The sequence below is a fragment of the Anomaloglossus baeobatrachus genome, chromosome 6, assembly GCF_048569485.1.
Source record: "Anomaloglossus baeobatrachus isolate aAnoBae1 chromosome 6, aAnoBae1.hap1, whole genome shotgun sequence".
NCBI lineage: Eukaryota > Metazoa > Chordata > Amphibia > Anura > Aromobatidae > Anomaloglossus > Anomaloglossus baeobatrachus.
Genome location: NC_134358.1, coordinates 580647824 through 580669376, shown reverse-complemented (window position 1 = coordinate 580669376; position 21553 = coordinate 580647824). Strand labels below are relative to the sequence as shown.

The 21553-nt window shown below is 54.0% G+C and overlaps 1 protein-coding gene across 6 annotated transcripts in view; it reads left to right on the top strand.

Moving 5' to 3' along the window:
- The window catches only part of LOC142243730 (uncharacterized), a 1240762-nt gene that overhangs the window by 1026109 nt on the left and 193100 nt on the right, over window positions 1–21553 (top strand). The window lies entirely within an intron of this gene.

The following is a 21553-nucleotide window of genomic DNA, read 5'->3' as shown; positions in this document are numbered from 1 at the left end:
TGGGTATGCAGAACCGCATAAGCGCGGTCATGCCAATTGTGAAGGAGCATTTACAGGAGGCTCAGGCCGCGCAAAGTGGCCGCTACAATAGACAAGCCACCGTGCGGACCTTTAAACCCGGGGATCGGGTGTTGGTATTGATCCCCACGGCGGAGAGTAAATTCCTGGCTCAGTGGCAAGGCCCCTACGAGATAAAGGAAAGAGTCGGGGTGGTTAACTATAAAGTATTGCAGCCCGGTAGGCGGAAACCTGAACAAATATACCATGTCAACCTATTAAAACCTTGGCAGGAACGGGAAAGCCTGATGGCTGTTTTTTCCCCACCTCCCTCCTCTTCGGGTCGTTCACATCCGGCTCCAGCGACCTCCGGAGAGGACGAACCGGAAGTAAGGATTGGAGAAGCCCTCACCAAGACTCAGAGGCGAGAGGCCAGACGGTTGGTTCAGCAGAACCCCGATGTCTTCTCCGAGCTGCCCGGTAGGACCAGTCTGATACGACATGATATTGTCACCGAGCCCCACCTGAAGGTACGCCTGAAGTCATACCGAGTACCGGAGGCTCGACGACAAGCCATATCGGAGGAAGTAAAGACAATGTTACGCCTGGGGGTCATCGAAAAATCCCGGAGTGAATGGGCTAGTCCGATTGTCCTAATACCAAAACCCGATGGCTCCTTAAGGTTCTGCAATGACTTTAGGAGATTGAACGAAATATCCAAGTTTGATCTCTACCCCATGCCCCGGGTGGATGAGCTGATTGATAGGCTGGGACAGGCGCGATATTTTACCACGCTCGACCTGACCAAGGGGTACTGGCAGGTGCCACTAACGGAGTCCGCCAAGGAGAAAACCGCTTTTGTTACGCCGGAGGGTCTCTTCCACTATGTTGTCTTGCCTTTTGGGTTACATGGCGCTCCGGCCACGTTCCAGAGGTTGATGGACTTAGTGCTGGAACCCCACCAGGCGTATGCATCAGCGTACCTTGATGACATCATTATTTACAGCTCCGATTGGCAGACCCACTTGGAACAGGTACAAGCGGTGGTGGATGCGCTTCGAACAGCCGGATTGACAGCCAATCCCAAGAAATGTGCGTTGGGACTCACGGAAGCCCGCTACTTGGGCTACGTGATAGGCCAAGGAGTGATTAAGCCCCAAATTAACAAGGTTGAGGCGATCCAGAAGTGGCCTAGACCCCTGACCACGAAACAGGTTAGGGCCTTCCTGGGTATCGTGGGATACTACAGGAGGTTTGTAAAAGATTTTGCGGGACTATCAGTCCCCTTGACGGACCTTCTCAAAGGCAAGAAGTCCGTCATGGTGCGCTGGACTCCGCAGGCCGAGGACTCCTTCCGGGCCCTGAAGGAGGTCCTGTGCGGACAGCCCGTTCTGGTCAACCCTGATTTCCGGAAGGAGTTCATAGTACAGACTGACGCCTCGGAGGTCGGCCTGGGGGCAGTGCTGTCTCAGGTGGTTCAGGGGGAGGAACATCCCGTCACCTTTTTAAGTAGGAAGCTCACCCCTCCCGAGCGGAATTATAGCGTAGTGGAGAAGGAGTGCCTGGCGATCAAGTGGGCCTTGGAGTCCCTACGCTATTACCTGCTGGGACGTCAGTTTCGCTTGGTGACGGATCACTCTCCACTGGTCTGGATGGGGTCCGCCAAGGAACGGAATGCCCGGGTTACCCGGTGGTTCCTTTCTCTGCAGAACTTCCGGTTTACGGTTGAACACCGGGCCGGTAGGTTGCAGGGCAACGCCGATGCCTTGTCCCGCGGCCCGTGTTTGATGGCAGGAGTTCAACCCCGCACGCTTGAACTGAGGGGGGGGGTATGTGAGACTGTGACCGGGGTTATCTATGACGGCCGGTATGTCTCGCCCCGGTTGTGCTCACTCCATGATAATCCACTATAGGGTTAATGCTGTTTTCCCTACAGGCTGAAGGGAGGGATAAATAGATTCAGGAACAAGGGCAGGTGTGCCGGATGTGAGGGGGTGATCACATCTCCCTGAGTTCTCTGCCGGAAAGGCACCTATGTACTATTGTGAACTTTTTCTTTGGAATAAACCGTGTGCTGTGAACCTTGGTGCCTGGATCCCGTGTCTTCTGCAGCGCAGCCGACGACGCTACCTCACAAAACCAACAAGTGCACCTCGATATACCTCCACTATATTGGCTGTGCCTTATCCTTTTACAAGCCCCGGCTTTGTATGTGCCGGAAGAGCCCATTTGCCCGCAGACGCTGGCCCGTAGGATCTCTATGCCAGGGCGGTGGCGTTCTATCCCTCTGGTTGGGCTGTTGCCTTCAGTCGGGTCTTGGGTGGGAAAGGACCTAAAGTCCAGACCCCAATCAGTGAATTCGACTCGATCCAGTGGCTTCTGGGCCTCGTACTGGGTCTGAGTACCCCTCCTGGTGCTTGAGTTTCCAATCGGTTCCTCGGTTCGGTACCGGCGGGCCACTACCCGATCCCGATCCCTTACGGTTCCATCGGCTGTAATCCCAGCTCCTGCAGGCAGCCACCACCGTCTGCCTCCTGGCCACAGGGTATCTGGGCTCCGACCCAGATCCCTGACAGACGTCTACACTTTACTACCACTCTCCTCCACTCCTGTCACTAATCTGCTTGTTTTTCCCACCTCAGGCTCTCTGAACTCCCCCAGGTGTGAACGTCAAGTCCTGAGAGGGGTGACTCAGGGTTTTAAGGTTGGCTGCTGGTACCTTTTTAGGGGAAGGTGTTTGTGTAAGGGCCTGTCTGTCACTACCTGGTTAGTCCAGGGCGTCACAGTCCCAGTCACTGGAACCTTCAGTAATTTCAAAATTGTTCTGTAATCAATGCATCTGTATGTTTTGCAACAATAAGGTTATGAAGGTCTTGAGACGGCTCACTGGTTTTACCCATCATGAGGTGTTTCTTGTGTGGCACCTTGTAAGAAGACACCTTTTTCCATTTTTCACTAACTGTCAGGATTGCTTTCTAATTCCTGATAAATTTCAGCTGGTGTCAGGACTTTCTAGGGCTTTTTGCACCATTTTTTCTTTTTGTGTTTAATACTTTTTTCTGTGTCATTTCTCATTATTACACATAATTTATGGATGTCCGTGAGTTCATTTCTTTGGCTATGGATTGTATGTTGCTATCTCTGCTCATGTGTATTGGGGGCTTTACACGTTGCGACATCGATACCGCTATATCGTCGGGGTCACGTCGTTAGTGACGCACATCCGGCGTCGGTAGCGACATCGCAGCGTGTAAATCCTAGGTGCAACGATGAACGAGCACAGAAGCGTACAATATCGCTGATCTGTGTCACGTCTTTCATTTCCATAATGTCGGGTCGACCACAGGTACGATGTTGTTCCTCGTTCCTGCAGCTCCACACATCGCTGTGTGTAAAGCCGAAGGAGCAACAAACATCTCCTTACCTGCGCCCGCTGGCAATGTGGAAGGTAGAAGGTGGGCGGCATGTTATGTCCCGCTCATCTCCGCCCCTCCGCTTCTATTGGCCGGCTGATTAGTGATCTCGCGGTGACACTAAACACACCTCCCCCTTGAAGGAGGGATTGTTCGGCGGTCACAGCGACGTTGCCGAGCAGGTATGTGCATGTGAAGCTGCCATAGCGATAATGTTCACTACGGCAGCAATCACCACATATCGCATGTGCGCCGGGGGCGGGTGCTATCGTGCTCTGCATTGCTAGCGATGTCGCAACGTGTAAAGCCCGTCTATGAGTTTTAAATGGATGAATTAGGATCTTATATGATGTGATTTTTTTGGATTTTCCCAGGTTTGGAGGTCACATTTTTGGTGGCGTCAGTACTGATACTTGCAGTCCAGAAGCTTCTGCTTTATAATTAAATAATATCTGAGCTAAAGCTCTAAATCCTGAAACGGAGCTCAGTAATCCTCTGGGACACGGCTGTGAGTTGGAATTTTGGGGTTACCGGCTTAGCTGACCCTGCAGCGCGCTCCCCTCCTCTGCTGGGCTCATACACCTTACTGAAGGATACAGCTACAAGATTTATTGCTTTTTTGGGAATTTGATGCAAATCAATGACTGCGGGAAACATGAAATGCAGCAACTCTGGGGGCACGACATGAGGTTCCCGGGATCGCCATGGGTCACCCGGTGCCGCCGCTAGATTGGTGTAATATTTGTCTGACCTGGGAGCGGCCAATGAAGCGGCAGCATGTCAGCCTTTCATGACCACAGGCCATGGTCACTTTTGCGTTCCCATTTTTTGCTTTTTTAGTTTTCAGGCGACAAAATCAGGTGAGGGATGGCCGCTGACTGACCGCTCTATGACAACATTTATGTTGAAAAAGTCCAACTGCGCACAAATGGTTAAAAATACTCAACTGTGGCCGTGCAAATTGTGCAAATTGTGTAAATTGTGTTGGTGTAAATTGTTGGTGTTTGTGTTTGGTTTTCGGCCATACCGCTGTTCTTGTGAGTGGCCTGTGCGGGGGGCAGCGGCAGTGACGCTCGGGGGATATTGTGTTGGTGTAAATTGTTGGTGTTTGTGTTTGGTTTTCGGCCATACCGCTGTTCTTGTGAGTGGCCTGTGCGGGGGGCAGCGGCAGTGACGCTCGGGGGATATTGTGTTGGTGTAAATTGTTGGTGTTTGTGTTTGGTTTTCGGCCATACCGCTGTTCCTGTGAGTGGCCTGTGCGGGGGGCAGCGGCAGTGACGCTCGGGGGATATTGTGTTGGTGTAAATTGTTGGTGTTTGTGTTTGGTTTTCGGCCATACCGCTGTTCTTGTGAGTGGCCTGTGCGGGGGGCAGCGGCAGTGACGCTCGGGGGATATTGTGTTGGTGTAAATTGTTGGTGTTTGTGTTTGGTTTTCGGCCATACCGCTGTTCCTGTATATCGCCTGTGCGGTGGGCAGCGGCAGTGACGCTCGGGGGATATTGTGTTGGTGTAAATTGTTGGTGTTTTGTGTTTGGTTTTCGGCCATACCGCTGTTCCTGTGAGTGGCCTGTGCGGGGGGCAGCAGCAGTGACGCTCGGGGGATATTGTGTTGGTGTAAATTGTTGGTGTTTGTGTTTGGTTTTCGGCCATACCGCTGTTCCTGTGAGTGGCCTGTGCGGGGGGCAGCGGCAGTGACGCTCGGGGGATATTGTGTTGGTGTAAATTGTTGGTGTTTGTGTTTGGTTTTCGGCCATACCGCTGTTCTTGTGAGTGGCCTGTGCGGGGGGCAGCGGCAGTGACGCTCGGGGGATATTGTGTTGGTGTAAATTGTTGGTGTTTGTGTTTGGTTTTCGGCCATACCGCTGTTCCTGTATATCGCCTGTGCGGTGGGCAGCGGCAGTGACGCTCGGGGGATATTGTGTTGGTGTAAATTGTTGGTGTTTTGTGTTTGGTTTTCGGCCATACCGCTGTTCCTGTGAGTGGCCTGTGCGGGGGGCAGCAGCAGTGACGCTCGGGGGATATTGTGTTGGTGTAAATTGTTGGTGTTTTGTGTTTGGTTTTCGACCATACCGCTGTTCCTGTATATCGCCTGTGCGGTGGGCTGCGGCAGTGACGCTCGGGGGATATTGTGTTGGTGTAAATTGTTGGTGTTTGTGTTTGGTTTTCGGCCATACCGCTGTTCTTGTGAGTGGCCTGTGCGGGGGGCAGCGGCAGTGATGCTCGGGGGATATTGTGTTGGTGTAAATTGTTGGTGTTTTGTGTTTGGTTTTCGGCCATACCGCTGTTCTTGTGAGTGGCCTGTGCGGGGGGGGGGCAGTGACGCTCGGAGGATATTGTGTTGGTGTAAATTGTTGGTGTTTTTGTTTGGTTTTCGGCCATACCGCTGTTCTTGTGAGTGGCCTGTGCGGGGGGCAGCGGCAGTGACGCTCGGGGGATATTGTGTCGGTGTAAATTGTTGGTGTTTGTGTTTGGTTTTCGGCCATACCGCTGTTCTTGTGAGTGGCCTGTGCGGGGGGCAGCGGCAGTGACGCTCGGGGGATATTGTGTTGGTGTAAATTGTTGGTGTTTTGTGTTTGGTTTTCGGCCATACCGCTGTTCTTGTGAGTGGCCTGTGCGGGGGGCAGCGGCAGTGACGCTCGGGGGATATTGTGTTGGTGTAAATTGTTGGTGTTTGTGTTTGGTTTTCAGCCATACCGCTGTTCTTGTGAGTGACCTGTGCGGGGGGCAGCGGCAGTGACGCTCGGGGGATATTGTGTTGGTGTAAATTGTTGGTGTTTGTGTTTGGTTTTCAGCCATACCGCTGTTCTTGTGAGTGACCTGTGCGGGGGGCAGCGGCAGTGACGCTCGGGGGATATTGTGTCGGTGTAAATTGTTGGTGTTTGTGTTTGGTTTTCGGCCATACCGCTGTTCTTGTGAGTGGCCTGTGCGGGGGGCAGCGGCAGTGACGCTCGGGGGATATTGTGTTGGTGTAAATTGTTGGTGTTTTGTGTTTGGTGTTCGGCCATACCGCTGTTCTTGTGAGTGGCCTGTGCGGGGGGCAGCGGCAGTGACGCTCGGGGGATATTGTGTTGGTGTAAATTGTTGGTGTTTTGTGTTTGGTTTTCGGCCATACCGCTGTTCTTGTGAGTGGCCTGTGCGGGGGGCAGCGGCAGTGACGCTCGGGGGATATTGTGTTGGTGTAAATTGTTGGTGTTTGTGTTTGGTTTTCGGCCATACCGCTGTTCTTGTGAGTGGCCTGTGCGGGGGGCAGCGGCAGTGACGCTCAGGGGATATTGTGTTGGTGTAAATTGTTGGTGTTTGTGTTTGGTTTTCGGCCATACCGCTGTTCTTGTGAGTGGCCTGTGCGGGAGGCAGCGGCAGTGACGCTCGGGGGATATTGTGTTGGTGTAAATTGTTGGTGTTTGTGTTTGGTTTTCGGCCATACCGCTGTTCTTGTGAGTGGCCTGTGCGGGGGGCAGCGGCAGTGACGCTCAGGGGATATTGTGTTGGTGTTTGTGTTTGGTTTTCGGCCATACCGCTGTTCTTGTGAGTGGCCTGTGCGGGGGGCAGCGGCAGTGACGCTCGGGGGATATTGTGTTGGTGTAAATTGTTGGTGTTATTGTTTGGTTTTCGGCCATACCGCTGTTCTTGTGAGTGGCCAGTGCGGGGGGCAGCGGCAGTGACGCTCGGGGGATATTGTGTTGGTGTAAATTGTTGGTGTTTTGTGTTTGGTTTTCGGCCATACCGCTGTTCCTGTGAGTGGCCTGTGCGGGGGGCAGCGGCAGTGACGCTCGGGGGATATTGTGTTGGTGTAAATTGTTGGTGTTTGTGTTTGGTGTTCGGCCATACCGCTGTTCTTGTGAGTGGCCTGTGCGGGGGGCAGCGGCAGTGACGCTCGGGGGATATTGTGTTGATGTAAATTGTTGGTGTTTTGTGTTTGGTTTTCGGCCATACCGCTGTTCTTGTGAGTGGCCTGTGCGGGGGGCAGTGGCAGTGACGCTCGGGGGATATTGTGTTGGTGTTTGTGTTTGGTTTTCGGCCATACCGCTGTTCTTGTGAGTGGCCTGTGCAGGGGGCAGCGGCAGTGACGCTCGGGGGATATTGTGTTGATGTAAATTGTTGGTGTTTTGTGTTTGGTTTTCGGCCATACCGCTGTTCTTGTGAGTGACCTGTGCGGGGGGCAGCGGCAGTGACGCTCGGGGGATATTGTGTTGATGTAAATTGTTGGTGTTTTGTGTTTGGTTTTCGGCCATACCGCTGTTCTTGTGAGTGGCCTGTGCGGGGGGCAGCGGCAGTGACGCTCGGGGGATATTGTGTTGGTGTAAATTGTGTTGGTGCTTTTGTTTGGTTTTCGGCCATACCGCTGTTCTTGTGAGTGGCCTGTGCGGGGGGCAGCGGCAGTGACGCTCGGGGGATATTGTGTTGGTGTAAATTGTTGGTGTTTTGTGTTTGGTTTTCGGCCATACCGCTGTTCCTGTGAGTGGCCTGTGCGGGGGGCAGCGGCAGTGACGCTCGGGGGATATTGTGTTGGTGTAAATTGTGTTGGTGCTTTTGTTTGGTTTTCGGCCATACCGCTGTTCTTGTGAGTGGCCTGTGCGGGGGGCAGCGGCAGTGACGCTCGGGGGATATTGTGTTGGTGTAAATTGTGTTGGTGCTTTTGTTTGGTTTTCGGCCATACCACTGTTCTTGTGAGTGGCCTGTGCAGGGGGCAGCGGCAGTGACGCTCGGGGGATATTGTGTTGGTGTAAATTGTTGGTGTTTTGTGTTTGGTTTTCGGCCATACCGCTGTTCCTGTGAGTGGCCTGTGCGGGGGGCAGCGGCAGTGACGCTCGGGGGATATTGTGTTGGTGTAAATTGTGTTGGTGTTTTGTGTTTGGTTTTCGGCCATACCGCTGTTCTTGTGAGTGGCCTGTGCGGGGGGCAGCGGCAGTGACGCTCGGGGGATATTGTGTTGGTGTAAATTGTGTTGGTGCTTTTGTTTGGTTTTCGGCCATACCGCTGTTCTTGTGAGTGGCCTGTGCGGGGGACAGCGGCAGTGACGCTTGGGGGATATTGTGTTGGTGTAAATTGTTGGTGTTTTGTGTTTGGTTTTCGGCCATACCGCTGTTCCTGTGAGTGGCCTGTGCGGGGGGCAGCGGCAGTGACGCTCGGGGGATATTGTGTTGGTGTAAATTGTGTTGGTGCTTTTGTTTGGTTTTCGGCCATACCGCTGTTCTTGTGAGTGGCCTGTGCGGGGGGCAGCGGCAGTGACGCTCGGGGGATATTGTGTTGGTGTAAATTGTGTTGGTGCTTTTGTTTGGTTTTCGGCCATACCACTGTTCTTGTGAGTGGCCTGTGCGGGGGACAGCGGCAGTGACGCTCGGGGGATATTGTGTTGGTGTAAATTGTTGGTGTTTTGTGTTTGGTTTTCGGCCATACCGCTGTTCCTGTGAGTGGCCTGTGCGGGGGGCAGCGGCAGTGACGCTCGGGGGATATTGTGTTGGTGTAAATTGTTGGTGTTTTGTGTTTGGTTTTCGGCCATACCGCTGTTCTTGTGAGTGGCCTGTGCAGGGGGCAGCGGCAGTGACGCTCGGGGGATATTGTGTTGGGGTAAATTGTTGGTGTTTTGTGTTTGGTTTTCGGCCATACCGCTGTTCTTGTGAGTGGCCTGTGCAGGGGGCAGCGGCAGTGACGCTCGGGGGATATTGTGTTGGTGTAAATTGTTGGTGTTTTGTGTTTGGTTTTCGGCCATACCGCTGTTCCTGTGAGTGGCCTGTGCGGGGGGCAGCGGCAGTGACGCTCGGGGGATATTGTGTCGGTGTAAATTGTTGGTGTTTGTGTTTGGTTTTCGGCCATACCGCTGTTCTTGTGAGTGGCCTGTGCGGGGGGCAGCGGCAGTGACGCTCGGGGGATATTGTGTTGGTGTAAATTGTGTTGGTGCTTTTGTTTGGTTTTCGGCCATACCGCTGTTCTTGTGAGTGGCCTGTGCAGGGGGCAGCGGCAGTGACGCTCGGGGGATATTGTGTTGGTGTAAATTGTTGGTGTTAGCGTTTGGTTTTCGGCCATACCGCTGTTCTTGTGATTGGCCTGTGCAGGGGGGGGGGGCAGTGACGCTCGGGGGATATTGTGTTGGTGTAAATTGTTGGTGTTTGTGTTTGGTTTTCGGCCATACCGCTGTTCTTGTGAGTGGCCTGTGCGGGGGGCAGCGGCAGTGACGCTCAGGGGATATTGTGTTGGTGTTTGTGTTTGGTTTTCGGCCATACCGCTGTTCTTGTGAGTGGCCTGTGCGGGGGGCAGCGGCAGTGACGCTCGGGGGATATTGTGTTGGTGTAAATTGTTGGTGTTATTGTTTGGTTTTCGGCCATACCGCTGTTCTTGTGAGTGGCCAGTGCGGGGGGCAGCGGCAGTGACGCTCGGGGGATATTGTGTTGGTGTAAATTGTTGGTGTTTTGTGTTTGGTTTTCGGCCATACCGCTGTTCCTGTGAGTGGCCTGTGCGGGGGGCAGCGGCAGTGACGCTCGGGGGATATTGTGTTGGTGTAAATTGTTGGTGTTTGTGTTTGGTTTTCGGCCATACCGCTGTTCTTGTGAGTGGCCTGTGCGGGGGGCAGCGGTAGTGACGCTCGGGGGATATTGTGTTGATGTAAATTGTTGGTGTTTTGTGTTTGGGTTTCGGCCATACCGCTGTTCTTGTGAGTGGCCTGTGCGGGGGGCAGCGGCAGTGACGCTCAGGGGATATTGTGTTGGTGTAAATTGTTGGTGTTTTGTGTTTGGTTTTCGGCCATACCGCTGTTCTTGTGAGTGGCCTGTGCGGGGGGCAGTGGCAGTGACGCTCGGGGGATATTGTGTTGGTGTTTGTGTTTGGTTTTCGGCCATACCGCTGTTCTTGTGAGTGGCCTGTGCAGGGGGCAGCGGCAGTGACGCTCGGGGGATATTGTGTTGATGTAAATTGTTGGTGTTTTGTGTTTGGTTTTCGGCCATACCGCTGTTCTTGTGAGTGGCCTGTGCGGGGGGCAGCGGCAGTGACGCTCGGGGGATATTGTGTTGGTGTAAATTGTGTTGGTGTTTTGTGTTTGGTTTTCGGCCATACCGCTGTTCTTGTGAGTGGCCTGTGCGGGGGGCAGCGGCAGTGACGCTCGGGGGATATTGTGTTGGTGTAAATTGTGTTGGTGCTTTTGTTTGGTTTTCGGCCATACCGCTGTTCTTGTGAGTGGCCTGTGCGGGGGACAGCGGCAGTGACGCTCGGGGGATATTGTGTTGGTGTAAATTGTTGGTGTTTTGTGTTTGGTTTTCGGCCATACCGCTGTTCCTGTGAGTGGCCTGTGCGGGGGGCAGCGGCAGTGACGCTCGGGGGATATTGTGTTGGTGTAAATTGTGTTGGTGCTTTTGTTTGGTTTTCGGCCATATCGCTGTTCTTGTGAGTGGCCTGTGCGGGGGGCAGCGGCAGTGACGCTCGGGGGATATTGTGTTGGTGTAAATTGTGTTGGTGTTTTGTGTTTGGTTTTCGGCCATACCGCTGTTCTTGTGAGTGGCCTGTGCGGGGGGCAGCGGCAGTGACGCTCGGGGGATATTGTGTTGGTGTAAATTGTGTTGGTGTTTTGTGTTTGGTTTTCGGCCATACCGCTGTTCTTGTGAGTGGCCTGTGCGGGGGGCAGCGGCAGTGACGCTCGGGGGATATTGTGTTGGTGTAAATTGTGTTGGTGCTTTTGTTTGGTTTTCGGCCATACCGCTGTTCTTGTGAGTGGCCTGTGCGGGGGACAGCGGCAGTGACGCTCGGGGGATATTGTGTTGGTGTAAATTGTTGGTGTTTTGTGTTTGGTTTTCGGCCATACCGCTGTTCTTGTGAGTGGCCTGTGCGGGGGGCAGCGGCAGTGACGCTCGGGGGATATTGTGTCGGTGTAAATTGTTGGTGTTTGTGTTTGGTTTTCGGCCATACCGCTGTTCCTGTGAGTGGCCTGTGCGGGGGGCAGCGGCAGTGACGCTCGGGGGATATTGTGTTGGTGTAAATTGTTGGTGTTTTGTGTTTGGTTTTCGGCCATACCGCTGTTCTTGTGAGTGGCCTGTGCAGGGGGCAGCGGCAGTGACGCTCGGGGGATATTGTGTTGGGGTAAATTGTTGGTGTTTTGTGTTTGGTTTTCGGCCATACCGCTGTTCTTGTGAGTGGCCTGTGCGGGGGGCAGCGGCAGTGACGCTCGGGGGATATTGTGTTGGTGTAAATTGTTGGTGTTTTGTGTTTGGTTTTCGGCCATACCGCTGTTCCTGTGAGTGGCCTGTGCGGGGGCAGCGGCAGTGACGCTCGGGGGATATTGTGTTGGTGTAAATTGTTGGTGTTTTGTGTTTGGTTTTCGGCCATACCGCTGTTCCTGTGAGTGGCCTGTGCGGGGGGCAGCGGCAGTGACGCTCGGGGGATATTGTGTTGGTGTAAATTGTTGGTGTTTTGTGTTTGGTTTTCGGCCATACCGCTGTTCTTGTGAGTGGCCTGTGCGGGGGGCAGCGGCAGTGACGCTCGGGGGATATTGTGTTGGTGTAAATTGTGTTGGTGCTTTTGTTTGGTTTTCGGCCATACCGCTGTTCTTGTGAGTGGCCTGTGCGGGGGACAGCGGCAGTGACGCTCGGGGGATATTGTGTTGGTGTAAATTGTTGGTGTTTTGTGTTTGGTTTTCGGCCATACAGCTGTTCCTGTGAGTGGCCTGTGCGGGGGGCAGCGGCAGTAACGCTCGGGGGATATTGTGTTGGTGTAAATTGTTGGTGTTTGTGTTTGGTTTTCGGCCATACCGCTGTTCTTGTGAGTGGCCTGTGCAGGGGGCAGCGGCAGTGACGCTCGGGGGATATTGTGTTGGTGTAAATTGTTGGTGTTAGCGTTTGGTTTTCGGCCATACCGCTGTTCTTGTGAGTGGCCTGTGCGGGGGGCAGCGGCAGTGACGCTCGGGGGATATTGTGTTGGTGTAAATTGTTGGTGTTTGTGTTTGGTTTTCGGCCATACCGCTGTTCTTGTGAGTGGCCTGTACGGGGGGCAGCGGCAGTGACGCTCAGGGGATATTGTGTTGGTGTAAATTGTTGGTGTTTTGTGTTTGGTTTTCGGCCATACCGCTGTTCTTGTGAGTGGCCTGTGCGGGGGGCAGCGGCAGTGACGCTCGGGGGATATTGTGTTGGTGTAAATTGTGTTGGTGTTTTGTGTTTGGTTTTCGGCCATACCGCTGTTCTTGTGAGTGGCCTGTGCGGGGGGCAGCGGCAGTGACGCTCGGGGGATATTGTGTTGGTGTAAATTGTGTTGGTGCTTTTGTTTGGTTTTCGGCCATACCGCTGTTCTTGTGAGTGGCCTGTGCGGGGGACAGCGGCAGTGACGCTCGGGGGATATTGTGTTGGTGTAAATTGTTGGTGTTTTGTGTTTGGTTTTCGGCCATACCGCTGTTCCTGTGAGTGGCCTGTGCGGGGGGCAGCGGCAGTGACGCTCGGGGGATATTGTGTTGGTGTAAATTGTGTTGGTGCTTTTGTTTGGTTTTCGGCCATATCGCTGTTCTTGTGAGTGGCCTGTGCGGGGGGCAGCGGCAGTGACGCTCGGGGGATATTGTGTTGGTGTAAATTGTGTTGGTGTTTTGTGTTTGGTTTTCGGCCATACCGCTGTTCTTGTGAGTGGCCTGTGCGGGGGGCAGCGGCAGTGACGCTCGGGGGATATTGTGTTGGTGTAAATTGTGTTGGTGTTTTGTGTTTGGTTTTCGGCCATACCGCTGTTCTTGTGAGTGGCCTGTGCGGGGGGCAGCGGCAGTGACGCTCGGGGGATATTGTGTTGGTGTAAATTGTGTTGGTGCTTTTGTTTGGTTTTCGGCCATACCGCTGTTCTTGTGAGTGGCCTGTGCGGGGGACAGCGGCAGTGACGCTCGGGGGATATTGTGTTGGTGTAAATTGTTGGTGTTTTGTGTTTGGTTTTCGGCCATACCGCTGTTCTTGTGAGTGGCCTGTGCGGGGGGCAGCGGCAGTGACGCTCGGGGGATATTGTGTCGGTGTAAATTGTTGGTGTTTGTGTTTGGTTTTCGGCCATACCGCTGTTCCTGTGAGTGGCCTGTGCGGGGGGCAGCGGCAGTGACGCTCGGGGGATATTGTGTTGGTGTAAATTGTTGGTGTTTTGTGTTTGGTTTTCGGCCATACCGCTGTTCTTGTGAGTGGCCTGTGCAGGGGGCAGCGGCAGTGACGCTCGGGGGATATTGTGTTGGGGTAAATTGTTGGTGTTTTGTGTTTGGTTTTCGGCCATACCGCTGTTCTTGTGAGTGGCCTGTGCGGGGGGCAGCGGCAGTGACGCTCGGGGGATATTGTGTTGGTGTAAATTGTTGGTGTTTTGTGTTTGGTTTTCGGCCATACCGCTGTTCCTGTGAGTGGCCTGTGCGGGGGCAGCGGCAGTGACGCTCGGGGGATATTGTGTTGGTGTAAATTGTTGGTGTTTTGTGTTTGGTTTTCGGCCATACCGCTGTTCCTGTGAGTGGCCTGTGCGGGGGGCAGCGGCAGTGACGCTCGGGGGATATTGTGTTGGTGTAAATTGTTGGTGTTTTGTGTTTGGTTTTCGGCCATACCGCTGTTCTTGTGAGTGGCCTGTGCGGGGGGCAGCGGCAGTGACGCTCGGGGGATATTGTGTTGGTGTAAATTGTGTTGGTGCTTTTGTTTGGTTTTCGGCCATACCGCTGTTCTTGTGAGTGGCCTGTGCGGGGGACAGCGGCAGTGACGCTCGGGGGATATTGTGTTGGTGTAAATTGTTGGTGTTTTGTGTTTGGTTTTCGGCCATACAGCTGTTCCTGTGAGTGGCCTGTGCGGGGGGCAGCGGCAGTAACGCTCGGGGGATATTGTGTTGGTGTAAATTGTTGGTGTTTGTGTTTGGTTTTCGGCCATACCGCTGTTCTTGTGAGTGGCCTGTGCAGGGGGCAGCGGCAGTGACGCTCGGGGGATATTGTGTTGGTGTAAATTGTTGGTGTTAGCGTTTGGTTTTCGGCCATACCGCTGTTCTTGTGAGTGGCCTGTGCGGGGGGCTGCGGCAGTGACGCTCGGGGGATATTGTGTTGGTGTAAATTGTTGGTGTTTGTGTTTGGTTTTCGGCCATACCGCTGTTCTTGTGAGTGGCCTGTACGGGGGGCAGCGGCAGTGACGCTCAGGGGATATTGTGTTGGTGTTTGTGTTTGGTTTTCGGCCATACCGCTGTTCCTGTGAGTGGCCTGTGCGGGGGGCAGCGGCAGTGACGCTCGGGGGATATTGTGTTGGTGTAAATTGTTGGTGTTATTGTTTGGTTTTCGGCCATACCGCTGTTCTTGTGAGTGGCCAGTGCGGGGGGCAGCGGCAGTGACGCTCGGGGGATATTGTGTTGGTGTAAATTGTTGGTGTTTTGTGTTTGGTTTTCGGCCATACCGCTGTTCCTGTGAGTGACCTGTGCGGGGGGCAGCGGCAGTGACGCTCGGGGGATATTGTGTTGGTGTAAATTGTTGGTGTTTGTGTTTGGTGTTCGGCCATACCGCTGTTTCTGTATATCGCCTGTGCGGGGGGCAGCGGCAGTGACGCTCGGGGGATATTGTGTTGGTGTAAATTGTTGGTGTTATTGTTTGGTTTTCGGCCATACCGCTGTTCTTGTGAGTGGCCTGTGCGGAGGGCAGCGGCAGTGACGCTCGGGGGATATTGTGTTGATGTAAATTGTTGGTGTTTTGTGTTTGGGTTTCGGCCATACCGCTGTTCTTGTGAGTGGCTTGTGCGGGGGGCAGTGGCAGTGACGCTCGGGGGATATTGTGTTGATGTAAATTGTTTTGGTGTTTTGTGTTTGGTTTTCGGCCATACCGCTGTTCTTGTGAGTGGCCTGTGCGGGGGGCAGCGGCAGTGACGCTCGGGGGATATTGTGTTGGTGTAAATTGTGTTGGTGTTTTGTGTTTGGTTTTCGGCCATACCGCTGTTCTTGTGAGTGGCCTGTGCGGGGGGCAGCGGCAGTGACGCTCGGGGGATATTGTGTTGGTGTAAATTGTTGGTGTTAGCGTTTGGTTTTCGGCCATACCGCTGTTCTTGTGAGTGGCCTGTGCGGGGGGCAGCGGCAGTGACGCTCGGGGGATATTGTGTTGGTGTAAATTGTTGGTGTTTGTGTTTGGTTTTCGGCCATACCGCTGTTCTTGTGAGTGGCCTGTGCGGGGGGCAGCGGCAGTGACGCTCAGGGGATATTGTGTTGGTGTAAATTGTTGGTGTTTTGTGTTTGGTTTTCGGCCATACCGCTGTTCCTGTGAGTGGCCTGTGCGGGGGGCAGCGGCAGTGACGCTCGGGGGATATTGTGTTGGTGTAAATTGTTGGTGTTTGTGTTTGGTTTTCGGCCATACCGCTGTTCTTGTGAGTGGCCTGTGCGTGGGGGGGCAGTGATGCTCGGGGGATATTGTGTTGGTGTAAATTGTTGGTGTTTGTGTTTGGTTTTCGGCCATACCGCTGTTCTTGTGACGAGTGGCCTGTGCGGGGGGCAGCGGCAGTGACGCTCGGGGGATATTGTTTTGGTGTACATTGTTGGTGTTTGTGTTTGGTTTTCGGCCATACCGCTGTTCTTGTGAGTGGCCTGTGCGGGGGGCAGCGGCAGTGACGCTCGGGGGATATTGTGTTGGTGTAAATTGTTGGTGTTTGTGTTTGGGTTTCGGCCATACCGCTGTTTCTGTATATCGCCTGTGCGGGGGGCAGCGGCAGTGACGCTCGGGGGATATTGTGTTGGTGTAAATTGTTGGTGTTTGTGTTTGGTTTTCGGCCATACCGCTGTTCTTGTGAGTGGCCTGTGCGGGGGGCAGCGGCAGTGACGCTCGGGGGATATTGTGTTGGTGTAAATTGTTGGTGTTTGTATTTGGTTTTCGGCCATACCGCTGTTTCTGTATATCGCCTGTGCGGGGGGCAGCGGCAGTGACGCTCGGGGGATATTGTGTTGGTGTAAATTGTTGGTGTTTTGTGTTTGGTTTTCGGCCATACCGCTGTTCCTATGAGTGGCCTGTGCGGGGGGCAGCGGCAATGACGCTCGGGGGATATTGTGTTGGTGTAAATTGTTGGTGTTTTGTGTTTGGTTTTCGGCCATACCGCTGTTCTTGTGAGTGGCCTGTGCTGGGGGCAGCGGCAGTGACGCTCGGGGGATATTGTGTTGGTGTAAATTGTTGGTGTTTGTGTTTGGTTTTCGGCCATACCGCTGTTCTTGTGAGTGGCCTGTGCGGGGGGCAGCGGCAGTGACGCTCGGGGGATATTGTGTTGGTGTAAATTGTTGGTGTTTGTGTTTGGTTTTCGGCCATACCGCTGTTCTTGTGAGTGGCCTGTGCGGGGGGCAGCGGCAGTGACGCTCGGGGGATATTGTGTTGGTGTAAATTGTTGGTGTTTTGTGTTTGGTTTTCGGCCATACCGCTGTTCCTGTGAGTGGCCTGTGCGGGGGGCAGCGGCAGTGACGCTCGGGGGATATTGTGTTGGTGTAAATTGTTGGTGTTTGTGTTTGGTTTTCGGCCATACCGCTGTTCTTGTGAGTGGCCTGTGCGTGGGGCAGCGGCAGTGACGCTCGGGGGATATTGTGTTGGTGTAAATTGTTGGTGTTTGTGTTTGGTTTTCGGCCATACCGCTGTTCTTGTGAGTGGCCTGTGCGGGGGGCAGCGGCAGTGACGCTCGGGGGTATTGTGTTGGTGTAAATTGTTGGTGTTTGTGTTTGGTTTTCGGCCATACCGCTGTTCCTGTGAGTGGCCTGTGCGGGGGGGCAGCGGCAGTGACGCTCGGGGGATATTGTGTTGGTGTAAATTGTTGGTGTTTTGTGTTTGGTTTTCGGCCATACCGCTGTTCCTGTGAGTGGCCTGTGCGGGGGGGCAGCGGCAGTGATGCTCGGGGGATATTGTGTTGGTGTAAATTGTTGGTGTTTTGTGTTTGGTTTTCGGCCATACCGCTGTTCTTGTGAGTGGCCTGTGCGGGGGGCAGCGGCAGTGACGCTCGGGGGATATTGTGTTGATGTAAATTGTTGGTGTTTGTGTTTGGTTTTCGGCCATACCGCTGTTCTTGTGAGTGGCCTGTGCGGGGGGCAGCGGCAGTGACGCTCGGGGGATATTGTGTTGGTGTAAATTGTTGGTGTTTGTGTTTGGTTTTCGGCCATACCGCTGTTTCTGTATATCGCCTGTGCGGGGGGCAGCGGCAGTGACGCTCGGGGGATATTGTGTTGGTGTAAATTGTTGGTGTTTTGTGTTTGGTTTTCGGCCATACCGCTGTTCTTGTGAGTGGCCTGTGCGGGGGGCAGCGGCAGTGACGCTCGGGGGATATTGTGTTGATGTAAATTGTTGGTGTTTGTGTTTGGTTTTCGGCCATACCGCTGTTCTTGTGAGTGGCCTGTGCGGGGGGCAGCGGCAGTGACGCTCGGGGGATATTGTGTTGGTGTAAATTGTTGGTGTTTGTGTTTGGTTTTCGGCCATACCGCTGTTCTTGTGAGTGGCCTGTGCGGGGGGCAGCGGCAGTGACGCTCGGGGGATATTGTGTTGGTGTAAATTGTTGGTGTTTGTGTTTGGTTTTCGGCCATACCGCTGTTCTTGTGAGTGGCCTGTGCGGGGGGCAGCGGCAGTGACGTTCGGGGGATATTGTGTTGATGTAAATTGTTGGTGTTTGTGTTTGGTTTTCGGCCATACCGCTGTTCTTGTGAGTGGCCTGTGCGAGGGGCAGCGGCAGTGACGCTCGGGGGATATTGTGTTGGTGTAAATTGTTGGTGTTTTGTGTTTGGTTTTCGGCCATACCGCTGTTCTTGTGAGTGGCCTGTGCGGGGAGCAGCGGCAGTGACGCTCGGGGGATATTGTGTCGGTGTAAATTGTTGGTGTTTTGTGTTTGGTTTTCGGCCATACCGCTGTTCTTGTGAGTGGCCTGTGCGGGGGGCAGCGGCAGTGACGCTCGGGGGATATTGTGTTGATGTAAATTGTTGGTGTTTGTGTTTGGTTTTCGGCCATACCGCTGTTCCTATGAGTGGCCTGTGCGGGGGGCAGCGGCAGTGATGCTCAGGGGATATTGTGTTGGTGTAAATTGTTGGTGTTTGTGTTTGGTTTTCGGCCATACCGCTGTTCTTGTGAGTGGCCTGTGCGGGGGGCAGCGGCAGTGACGTTCGGGGGATATTGTGTTGATGTAAATTGTTGGTGTTTGTGTTTGGTTTTCGGCCATACCGCTGTTCTTGTGAGTGGCCTGTGTAGGGGGCAGCGGCAGTGACGCTCGGGGGATATTGTGTTGGTGTAAATTGTTGGTGTTTGTGTTTGGTTTTCGGCCATACCGCTGTTCTTGTGAGTGGCCTGTGCGGTGGGCAGCGGCAGTGACGCTCGGGGGATATTGTGTTGGTGTAAATTGTTGGTGTTTGTGTTTGGTTTTCGGCCATATCGCTGTTTCTGTATATCGCCTGTGTGGGGGGCAGCGGCAGTGACGCTCGGGGGATATTGTGTTGGTGTAAATTGTTGGTGTTTTGTGTTTGGTTTTCGGCCATACCGCTGTTCTTGTGAGTGGCCTGTGCGGGGGGCAGCGGCAGTGACGCTCGGGGGATATTGTGTTGGTGTTTGTGTTTGGTTTTCGGCCATACCGCTGTTCTTGTGAGTGGCCTGTGCGGGGGGCAGCGGCAGTGACGCTCGGGGGATATTGTGTTGGTGTAAATTGTTGGTGTTTGTGTTTGGTTTTCGGCCATACCGCTGTTCTTGTGAGTGGCCTGTGCGGGGGGCAGCGGCAGTGACGCTCGGGGGATATTGTGTTGGTGTTTTGTGTTTGGTTTTCGGCCATATCGCTGTTTCTGTATATCGCCTGTGTGGGGGGCAGCGGCAGTGACGCTCGGGGGATATTGTGTTGGTGTAAATTGTTGGTATTTTGTGTTTGGTTTTCGGCCATACCGCTGATCTTGTGAGTGGCCTTTGCGGGGGGCAGCGGCAGTGACGCTCGGGGGATATTGTGTTGGTGTAAATTGTTGGTGTTTTGTGTTTGGTTTTCGGCCATACCGCTGTTCTGGTGAGTGGCCTGTGCGGGGGGCAGCGGCAGTGACGCTCGGGGGATATTGTGTTGGTGTTTTGTGTTTGGTTTTCGGCCATACCGCTGTTTCTGTATATCGCCTGTGCGGGGGGCAGCGGCAGTGACGCTCGGGGGATATTGTGTTGGTGTAAATTGTTGGTGTTTTGTGTTTGGTTTTCGGCCATACCGCTGTTCTTGTGAGTGGCCTGTGCGGGGAGCAGCGGCAGTGACGCTCGGGGGATATTGTGTTGGTGTAAATTGTTGGTGTTTGTGTTTGGTTTTCGGCCATACCGCTGTTCTTGTGAGTGGCCTGTGCGGGGGGCAGCGGCAGTGACGCTCGGGGGATATTGTGTTGGTGTAAATTGTTGGTGTTTGTGTTTGGTTTTCGGCCATACCGCTATTCTTGTGAGTGGCCTGTGCGGGGGGCAGCGGCAGTGACGCTCAGGGGATATTGTGTTGGTGTTTTGTGTTTGGTTTTCGGCCATACCGCTGTTCTTGTGAGTGGCCTGTGCGGGGGGCAGCGGCAGTGACGCTCGGGGGATATTGTGTTGGTGTAAATTGTTGGTGTTTGTGTTTGGTTTTCGGCCATACCGCTGTTCTTGTGAGTGGCCTGTGCGGGGGGGCAGCGGTAGTGACGCTCGGGGGATATTGTGTTGGTGTTTTGTGTTTGGTTTTCGGCCATACCGCTGTTCGTGTGAGTGACCTGTGCGGGGGGCAGCGGCAGTGACGCTCGGGGGATATTGTGTCGGTGTAAATTGTTGGTGTTTGTGTTTGGTTTTCGGCCATACCGCTGTTCTTGTGAGTGGCCTGTGCGGGGGACAGCGGCAGTGACGCTCGGGGGATATTGTGTTGGTGTAAATTGTTGGTGTTTGTGTTTGGTTTTCGGCCATACCGCTGTTCTTGTGAGTGGCCTGTGCGGGGGGCAGCGGCAGTGACGCTCGGGGGATATTGTGTTGGTGTAAATTGTTGGTGTTTTGTGTTTGGTTTTCGGCCATACCGCTGTTCTTGTGAGTGACCTGTGCGGGGGGCAGCGGCAGTGACGCTCGGGGGATATTGTGTTGGTGTAAATTGTTGGTGTTTGTGTTTGGTTTTCGGCCATACCGCTGTTCGTGTGAGTGACCTGTGCGGGGGGCAGCGGCAGTGACGCTCGGGGGATATTGTGTTGGTGTAAATTGTTGGTGTTTTGTGTTTGGTTTTCGGCCATACCGCTGTTCTTGTGAGTGACCTGTGCGGGGGGCAGCGGCAGTGACGCTCGGGGGATATTGTGTGTTTAGTGTGTTTACTTTGTAAGAGAGACTTTGTGTCTGGATTTTTTGCTTTTTTCCATCATTGGAGATGTTGTAGGACCCCGCGGGTCACAATGCGGCCCCTTCACTTGTGGTCACAGCAGGGGCATACGGTGGTCTACGGCTGCACAACCTGCGTCCCAAGGGTAACACGAAGAGTAATGCGCACACTGTCAGGATTGAGAGCTGGTCCAGTGACTGCTCCCACGACGTTTGGCCATGTGACTTCTATCTTCCTTCTCACCTGCTTCTAGCAGGAGGACAATGCCCAGAGGCACATACATATGTATATATATATATATATACTTCACAGCAGCCCCTCGGTCACAGCATCTGCACAATCATCAGCACCCCGCCCCTCAAATTTGGTGACTCCTGGAAACCCTCCTGGTCACTCTACTTTATCTGTGTAATGGGGGCTCCAGGCTGCTGTGCGGGGGGGGACTATGATCATGTCACTATTGTGGGGTATCTCCACAACATGTAACCATGTACTTGTACCGCCCCGCGGCCTCGGCTGCGACCGCCGAGCCGCTCGGGTCCGGGCTCGTGTGTCGGTGGCTGGAGCGCCTCCAGACCCGGTGGTCACATCGCTCATTAAGGGTGTAGTGGCGGTGCACGCAGGGGTGGTGGGGTAGTTGTGTTGTGAAGTTCGTGACGCCACCCATGGGTTGTGGTGATGGTGGACACCACCGCTGCGGGGAAGGTACGGGGACTCCCGGGAGCGGTGTAGGGGCGCAGCTAGGTGTTGACCCCTCCGTGGGTAGGGGATGTTGGTCCCGGGGCCCGGTTGGCGGGGGCCGGGGTGCAGGGCGCAGGGTGGCGGTGCAGCACGGTGCGGTCCCCGAGGGCACTGGTGTACTCACTCTGACACAAGACACTGGAGGCGCTGGTAAACCAAGTGGGGTGACGAACGGGGCCCGCAGCCGGC